Below are 10,000 nucleotides of genomic sequence, written 5' to 3' on the forward strand. Positions count from 1 at the left end.
CCTGGCTATCTGCACCCCACATAGCGTTTTTGTTTCTAGGCGGATAAGGTGGCAAGTTATAGGAGGACCCGTCACAAAGTTATCCTCCGTCGTTACTGTTACTGTACCTCGCGACGTAAACAAACGGCAGCCATAGCTGTCCGCCATCTTCACTGACGTCACGTCCGCCCACTTCATTCCTTTCTCCGTAGCGTCCTGCGTAACTTGTTTTTCCCAGTGTTCGCTATTTTGTTGCATCATGTCGCAATCTTCAGCCTCCCCTCGCTCTGGAAAGTTGAGTACCATGTTCTTGTATTGTTTAAATAAGCTCTGGCCGTAAAGTAACAATTTTTTATTCTTAAATCTTATGTTTAGTGGCGGAGCCGTGCCCTGACTGGATGCGTCATGTTTCGACGCTGTTGTTCATCTCGCATGCTTTATTTAGTTAGCCAGAACAACGTTTCCTGTCCAATAACTAATTAAATTATCATTAGTTATTTAGTCTTCATTGCTAGGAATTAGTTATATTATGCCGATAGTATTCTACGGTGATCTGCGTTAGCCGTATCCTATGCTAGCCTACTAGCCTAACCCTAGGCTCGACGCCTAAGTGGTCATGTTTACTTCCTGCATGATATAATAAGTGTTCCTAGTGTTATTTTACGAAATGAAGATTTAGGCATTTATTCATACAAGATTTAGTGATTGCACATGTGCTTTTTTGCCTTCTAGGGACCATACAGGGGGTTTTGGTGGTCTTACTATCGATACACTTGCCCCTAACATAACGTTGGGGCCCCTGTATGCTTCCTTACCTCCCCAGTTACCTTATTTAAGGTAATCTCCTCCCTCTGTGGTAGCCTAGGCTACATCTTAGCGTTCTTTACCTCAAATAGCATTCGGGTAGGTTAGGCTAGGATTGTTCTTTCCTTCTCCTCGCCATTGTTCATGGCTTGGGTTGGGACAGAACCCTAGAGTACTAGTAGTTCACCCCAGCTCACTTTAGGAGAACGTTTTTCTCCTTCTGGTCCTTGCTGGAGGCTGAAAGTGGAAGGGCTTTGCCCTTCCCCCTAGTCTGCACTTGGTTGGGTCACGATCCTTCCTCCCTGTAGCCTATCGACTTGTCCTACCCCTGTCTTGCCTAGTCTGGGAGAATGGTTCTCTTAGCCTAGGTTGAACAGTGAGTGGGATTCTGTTTCTTTATAGTTTGGGCCAGCACACTAGTGCTGTACCTAAGCTGTGCTAACCTACCCTAGGTTGGAGAGCGTTTTCTCCCCCCCCCCCTAGATAGGCTAGCCTACAAACAGATTCCCTTTTCTTGGGAGTGTAGGGGGGTGCTACTCCCCCCCCCCTCATCACTCCCTCTCTGGACACTTTCCCCTCCCCCTCTATCCCTGTGTTGGTTTGCCATCACACCCCTGCCCGCCGTCCTACAACTGGACCTCTTGCCGCGGGTTGTGGGATCGGTTGGGGCCTTCTGCTAGGTAGTCCGTACTACTACACTTCCCACACATAGTTGATCTATGGGACAGTTTCGGCAGTCGGCCTGCCCTCGGAAGATCTCCCTTCTTGAGTGTTCTCCGGCCCTCCCTTGGGCTGCCACAGGCAACATAGCCGTCTGCCGGCTCTCTGCCGCTGGATGAAAGGCGTATCCTCCCCTTTCATCTGAACACTCCTTGCGGAGGAAGACTAGATTGGGTACCGGGTATTACCCTTCCTTCTCCTCCCTCCTTGCCTATCTCTCTTTCTATCTTGGTGTCGGTCCACTGCCGTCTCTGTCCTGCCGGCGCTAGCCGCCAGCATCTTCAATAAACCTGCCTGTCTCATTGAATGATGTCAGTGTCGGTCTACTATTACCGGGTACCTGCCGGCTGCCGGCATTGGATGCTCGAAGCGAAGTTTATAGTTCAAGACCAAAGGAAAGTAATTATCATTATCATCATCATCATCATTATTATTATTATTATTAATATTCTTATTATTATTATTATTATTATTATTAATATCCAAGCTGCAACCCTAGTTGGAAAAGCAGGCTGTTACATGCCCAAGGGCTCCAATATGGAAAAATAGTCCAGTGAGGAAATGAACTATTTAAGAAGTAATGAATAATGAATAGAGAATATTTTAAGATAAAAAACAACGTCCAAATAGATCTTCCCAATATAAACCACGAAGAGAAACTTATACAAATTATACAATGGGTCAAGACAAAGGTCCCCTGAATAGACCATATAATGGTCAAGGGATCATAAATGAACGATTGAAGAAGACTCCATCTGTCACTGTGGGCTTTTGGTCTACCTCAAGGCGTCTTTCTTCTTCGTGTTTTATCGCCACTTCCAAAATGTTATGCCTTGTCCGACTCCATTCTATGGGACACCCTGGGGTGAAGGGGTGGGGGGGGGGGGTGAGGGGTGCATGAATAACCGGAGATATACACTATTAAAGTTAATGTCGTCTCCATTCTTTGTTCGTAGGATTTGCTCGTTACCGTGTTCTTTTGATATTTTGTATCTTACTGCCTTTAATGTCAATAATAAAAATAACAGCAATAATATAAAAGATAAAAACATATTATCTAACTAATCAAATAAAGAACAACGTGTCTGGCTATATATATATATATATATATATAGATAGATAGATAGATAGATAGATAGATAGATAGATAGATAGGATGGTGGCTTTTGGGGAGCCTTTAGGTCTACCTGCTGAGTTATCAGCAGCCATTGCCTGGCTCTACCTAGTCGTAGTGCATTGCCATTGTCTCTTACCTTTGGCATTCACAAGCAACCTTTATACTGACAGTTATATCCTTTTGGGGATTCCAATGGCATCCTACAGGAATTCCGTAATTGAATCGTTTGTCCAATTCAAAAGTTTTATCTCGCATTTTTTTCTGGTCGTTATTATCGAATATTGTACGGAGGTTTCACTATTATTTTATATAAAAAAAACAATTTATTTAGAGAATCAATTAAGGAATCGTTCACTTTTGGTTTATTGTTTTGATTGAAATTGAAAAATAAAAAGGGAAAACATGACACAGGTCATATCACAATCATGGATGCAAATGCGTCGTTAGAAAAGGAGTTGAAAAAAAAAAATCATATTTTTTCAATGAAAAAAAAAAAAAGGTTTTAGTTGATTTTTAGTGCGACGAGGAAGGTATTTCCTTTCCTAAAATTACTATAGAAACTTTTATCATTATTTATTTCCTTCTTTGTCGGAAATAATTATAAACAATTTCTTCAATTATGCTTCTACTTTTAGTATGGGTGCGAATTTTGCTTGTCATTGCTTTTAACTTCAAGTGTTGGTGTGAAATAAGCTTTTAACTGAATTTAACTTCAAGTATAGATGAGAAATATGCTTGGAATTGCTTTTAACATCCGGTGTTGGTGTGCAATAAGCTTTAAACTGCATTTCACTTCAAGTATAGATGTGAAATATTCTTGTAATTGCTTTTAACTTCAAGTTTGGTTGTGAAATATTCTTGTAAATGTTTTTAACTCCCACTGGGGTTGTGAAACATTCTTTCAATTGCTTTTAACTTCAAGTCTTGTTGTGAAATATTCTTGTAATTGCTTTTAACTTCAAGTGTGGCTGTGAAATATGCTTTTAATGGATTTGAACTTCAAGTGGGGATGTGAAATATGCTTGCAATTTCTTTTGTCGTCTAGTGTTGGTTCGATTAGGCTTAAAATCATGTCTGCCTGTGACTGAAATTATTAAGGGAATTTCATATGCAGTTTTTTGGTGAATTTATAGAAAACGTAATCTCCTTGTGATAGAATTTTATGATTCACCCAACAGCCAAGGGATGAAATCCAGGGTATCAGTCACAACTCTGGGATTCTCTATCCACTGAATTACAGACGGGTTTCTATAACTGGATTAAACTGGGGGAAGAGCAGTAATAATATCTGAGGAGGCTTCACATATTTAAAGGTTTAAAGGCCACTCATGAATTGCAGAGGCAATGGACCGTGACATTGTCATAGCAAGCAGGACAATGCCTACAGACTGTCAAAATTTACAAGTGATCAACGCCCAAGCCCCCTCTCCATCCAAGCTAGGACTAGGGAGGGTTCCCTTGAAACTCCTACCCGTAGCTTACAAGGGTGGTGAGGCTGCAGACACTAAAGAAACTATCAAGTTCCAGCGGGGCTTGAACTTCAGTCCGGCGATCACCAGGCAGAGGGCGTTATCAATAGCTATTTAACATTAAGGAAAACATCTGAGGACTTCCTGAAAGGCTGTTGAGGACACAGCAAAGGATTTGACTGTGGCATTTGTTTTAAAAATAGATAGAGTGAGGTCCTCATAGAATTGGTAACTTTAAATGACTTTGATAATGGACAGATAAATAGACAAATTTATGAATTTGATAAAGTCTGTTTGACGAAAAAAAGAAAAAATTAGTTGAATGAAAAAATAAGTTTTGAGTTAAGAATGGCTCAGCGGAAGAAAGTTAAGGACAGAGAGAGTCATAAAGAAACTTATGAGAAAAGTTTAGTGTAAAGGAAAAAAGAACTACTTGAAATATGGCCATAAGACGAAAGAAATGACTGTTTGTCGACATACAAGAAGATAAACGAAAAAATAATACAGGCAAAGGAAAAAATAACCGAGTGAATTAAAAAAAAGAAAAAAATATATAATAGTATTGTGAACAGACGAAAAATTATGGATACATAACTTTACTATAGATCAAAATTCCTAAAATCTTTATTTTTTATATCGAAAGAATGTGTTATTGTATAGTGAATATATGGATCTGGAATGGATAGAAAAAAAAGTTCAAATATCTATAATTTTTGGAATAATCGAGTAAATGTAAGAAAAAAAAGGTTTGATAGTGTTGTGAACGAAACCATTATTATTGGAAAAAAGATTTAGTATGATCAAAACTGATTTAAAATGGAGAAAAAGTTCTAAAATGTATATTTTTGGGCTGAAATCAGGGTTATATCCGTCTTGATGTCATTCAACTATTTTTCAAAATGATAATTGACGCAATCAGTTTTATCCTACGACTGTAATAACTAACTTTTGGCATAATGGGGAATCACATGCCTGCTGCATCCAAACAAGGCATCAATGCCAGGGTTTATGAGTATTGAGCTCTTCAAGGGGAAAGTTTGTGGGCAGAACCAGTGTCTGATTAAGACCCTTTGTGGCCTTCAGGCTAAGGGTGCGAAAAGGGCCTCCCAAGGGTTAGAGTTTTCTTGCTTGAGGGTACACTCAGACAAGCTATCTAATCTGTTACCTTATTTCCTTTCCTCACTCGGGTTTTTTCCCTGTTGGAGCCCTTGGGCTTATAGCATCTTGCTATCCCACCTAGGGTTAGGGTTGTACCTTAGTTAATAATAATAATAATAAATAATAAAAAAAAAAAAAAATAATAATAATAATAATAATAATAATAATAATAATAATAGTAATAATAATAATAATAATAATAATAATAATAATAATAATAATAATAATAATAATATTGTCAAAGCCTCTGTACCATATGTTCCACTGTCTTGAGTTAGAGTTCTCTTGCTTGAGGGAACACTCAGGCATGCTATTCAATTTGTTTCCCTATTTACTTTCCTGAATCAGATTTTTTCCATGATGGAACCCTTCTTGCTTTCCCAACTAGGGTCGTAGCTTAGCTAATAATAATAATGATAATAATAATAATAATAATAATAATAATAATAATAATAATAATAATAATAATAATAATAATAATATTGTCATAGATTCTGTACCATGGTCTCCCACGGTCTTGGATTAGAGTTCTCTTGCTTGAGGGTACACTGAGGCACGTTATTGAATCTGTTTCCTTATTTACTTTCGTCCCTAGGCTATCTTCCCCGTTGAATGTTATGAGCCCAAATGCTCCAACAGGAACAAATACCTTCGTAAGTAAAGGGAATAAGGAAATGAATAAACTATAATAGAAATAATGAATAATCAACATAAAATATTCTTCTCAGTGGAGGCTCTGAAACCAGGGATGAATAATGAATAATTTCAGTCTACTGTCAATATAAACTCTGAGTAAAAGAAACAATTTCTGACCGATATATAATAAAAAAAGAGAAACAATCACCAAATTACCTTTTCTGAAAAAATGTAGGTTTTAGACATTTAATTTTCATTTATTATTGTTTGATTGATTTTTCTCATAGAATATCGACACCTGATATGACCTATCCTTTTGAACTGAATTTCAGAGATAGATAAATAGATAGATAGTTAGAGAGGTAGATAAATTGATGGATAGATAGATAGATAGATAAATACTATTTCAAAATTGGATTGACCACGTTTGATGAACGGATTCGTAAAACAAAACAAGGGATAACTGAATTTTCAAAAGAAATGTAAAAATGAAACTTTACACATTTACTAGCGTGACAATTGAACATTTAAATTCACTGATGATGGGAGGAAAAAGTTAAATGGACAAAACAAATAAAAATCATGAAATTATTTTTAAATCCAAAGTGACCGGGTCCAACAAAGCAGACGATGCCCAGGTCACGTGACTTTAGACTTCAATAAACAGAATTATTTACGCACGTGGCGATAATGACTAATTAAGTTACTTCAAAGTAAAACATATTAGAAAGCACATGGGCTTATGAATGCAAAGATTCAAGTTAAAAGTTAAAATAACAGGTCGAGGCTGACACTGTTGTGACGATTTCACAATTACGGACGCACTAAGCCAGCCACTGATCTATTCAAAATGTAGATAGGCGCACAAGGCAACGACTTTAAAGTGCACTCTCGTGGAGGCTAAACAAATATAAAATGTCCCTCACGCGGAGGTAAAACAAAAATATCGTCGCTAAAGGACACAAATAATATCTCCTCGCTAAAGGAAATTAAATGAACTACACGCAGTAATTTACTTACGGTAGCAAACAATTACGCACCCTTAGTTTGGGCTGTAAACAAGATCCGCCATCTCGGAACAAACAAGATCCGCCATCTCGGAACAAACACGTGGAATGAAACAGACTTGGTGTTAAGTTTCTAGGTTACTCGTAAGAAGACTTGAAATTATGTTGTGCCAATTCGCTCGTTAGGACAAGGACACGTGATAGGCATACGGGGATGTTAGTTAGAAAAGTTAAGGTTGGTTAGGGCTGGTAAACAACACAAAGGAAGGTAGACCAAGGTACAAAATGTTACAAATTAGATGCTTATTTAGCAAAATTAGTTGACGGAACAAGTACACCGACGCTCTAGCTGAGCAGTAAACATGGGCATCTGAACAACAAAAACCTTTGTTCAAGTAGCTTAGAACTTTTTGATATAAGTGGATTCCGCCACAACACGCGGGTGAACGGATCTGAGACAAAGTGAAAATCCTACAACAAATTCTAGTCTTTCTGTAGAACATTCAAGCAACAAATTAACCTGGCTACGTAGCTCTTTCCTTAAACACGTGGTCGATACAAAAAAATCATGATGATTATAAATTTCTCTTCCCAATTAAAGTCTGGGCCTTACACATTCGACAAACTGGCTGTGTGCGTGTGGGTAAGTGATATAGAAAGTTACTATATGCTTAATCAAGCTGATTAATTACGTTAATGCTTCACAAGTCAAAGGTAAAAGATCCGGTTCGAAGGACCACTCGTGTGGAGAATTTTTTATGTTATGTTCTGAGTGGGAACTTAGTCCGGGAAAGTCTCCTTATAACAGTTACATAAAGTTCAACAGGGGAGGATAGGAGCACTTACTCTCGGGGCACAAACACCCTGCTAATACTTTACTGTCACAATTCACTAACCATCACTCTTAAATACAAAAGGGGGAAATTTTACTGTCTAGAGGCCGGAGAACTCCACACGTAGGATTAGCAATAATTTATGGCCTACTCTAGCTTTGTCAGGTCTATAGTCATCTCATTCTCAGGCTCTGTTCCGGCTCTGTCCTAGCTACCCCAATGAGATGCTGGACAGGTATTTTACGTTCCACTCAATCTCATTAGTTTCGTTTGGTCGCTGCAACCTCATCCTCCTTATGAGCTAAGGATGGGGGGTTGGGGAGCCTAAAGCTCTACCTACCGAGTTATCGGCAGCCATTGCCTGGCCCTCCCTAGTCTTAGCTTGGGCGCTGATCATATGTACAGTATATGGTCAGTCTCTAGGGCATTGTCCTGCTTGCCTGTGCCATTCATGAGCGACCTTCATACATGGGAATATAAATTAATTGAAAATATACCTAAATTCAAACATTTCTGCGGTTAAACGACGTCGAAGCTTGATAAGACAGTATTTCAAACCAACGAAAATCCAGAGTGACAACCGAGGAGCAGCGGAGTAGAAAGGCTAGATGGCGGATGCTGCTGAGGTGAAGTCTTCTTCTTCCCAGCTGGTTCCCATTTTTATATGGGGTCGCCGTTGCGGATGAGCCGTTTCCATCTTTTTACATTGAAATATCTGTTCTAGATTTACATCAAAAGAAAGATTTTGATATAATTTGACATTATCATTCACGAGAAATTCCCCTCCCGTTTATTTCTTTTTATTTTTTCCCATTTTTCTCTTATTCCTCACATTAATAACTTCAATTCCCATTTGAAGATCCAATGGCTCTCTCTCTCTCTCTCTCTCTCTCTCTCTCTCTCTCTCTCTCTAGGGAAATATATGCCTAAATATAGAAAGGACCCAAAACAACAGTCGTGGCCTTTCTTTGTCTCCTGGAAAAAAAAAAAAAAATACTCGTAATTTATGCCATTAGGCAAAATTTCAAGGAAGAAGAAGAAGAGGGAGACCAAGAAAGAGATGGAGGGACTGTGTCAGAGGAGATTTACAGGAGAAGGGGATTGCTGAGGCAGAATCGCAGAATAGAAAAAGAAGGAAACGGCTCATCCGCAACGGCGACCCCATATAAAAATGGGAACCAGCTGGGAAGAAGAAGACTTCACCTCAGCAGCATCCGCCATTGTAGGCAAAGTACCAGTTTTATCAATAATTCACTCCTAATCTGACAAAATCCAAAATGGGAGCAGTGATGTAAAGTAGTTTAAAAGTTTAAAGATAAGGATCTTTACCTTCGAAGCAAATATATTAATGCAAAGTTCCTCGCTGTTACCACCTATAGACTTACTTAGGTTTTACTCTTTAAATATTCCTAGTTTAAACATTAAATAAATGAGGGAGCAAAAAATACTAAAGAGGTTTAATTAACCTAATATTGATTTATTCACAAATTTACATTAAAAGAAAACGGACATCTTAACAACACAAAAATGGAATAATAAAAGGAATGCAAATTAAAAGCAATTCAAAATAATAAAACTGATGGGTTAGACACGTGGTCTGCAACAATCAAAAATCAAATTGGGGTCTGGCACGTGGCCCACTTGACCCAGAGACTATGCTAGTCTCAAACTAGAAATTAATATCCAAGAAAAATATATACACACAATCCCACCGCATACAGCCCGAATAGTGTAAAAGCCAGGTTCCCTATCAAGTTAAAATTAGTCTAAGCTTAAAAATGGGGATAACTAAATGGCCATTGGTGTAGTACCTGCACTCCTTTGAGATTAGTCCTATGCCCGTGATAGCTGTTGACCTGGTCACACTTTGCACTCTTGCCTGGTTCACCCCAAGAATCCTCGTTTGTGGTAATTAAGGTTCCCAGGTTCCACTCCTTCACTCTCTTCAGACCGGCAGCCACAGGACTCTTTGGTGAGTCACGTTTTGGGAGAGGGGGATGGGGGTGAGCCAGAGGTGCACAGATTAACTGACCGGGCTGGTCAGTCGGTCACGGCAGCTTCTAGTTTAATGGCCTCGACACTAAGGTCGAGGAGATCACCTGGCTTCACCTTGCCAAACAACTGACGGTCATGATGCGCGCGGTAATCCATTGGGGGTGCCATATCGGGACTTCAGGACAGGGCAATATATTGTTGCAAGGAGTGCAGAGGAGGCAGGATTTTGTACTAAATACTTTAGAGAAATCTTGCTGCTCTAAGTGAGTTTATATATACAAC

This window comes from Palaemon carinicauda, chromosome 32 (genome assembly GCF_036898095.1).
Source record: "Palaemon carinicauda isolate YSFRI2023 chromosome 32, ASM3689809v2, whole genome shotgun sequence".
Classification (NCBI taxonomy): Eukaryota; Metazoa; Arthropoda; class Malacostraca; order Decapoda; family Palaemonidae; genus Palaemon; species Palaemon carinicauda.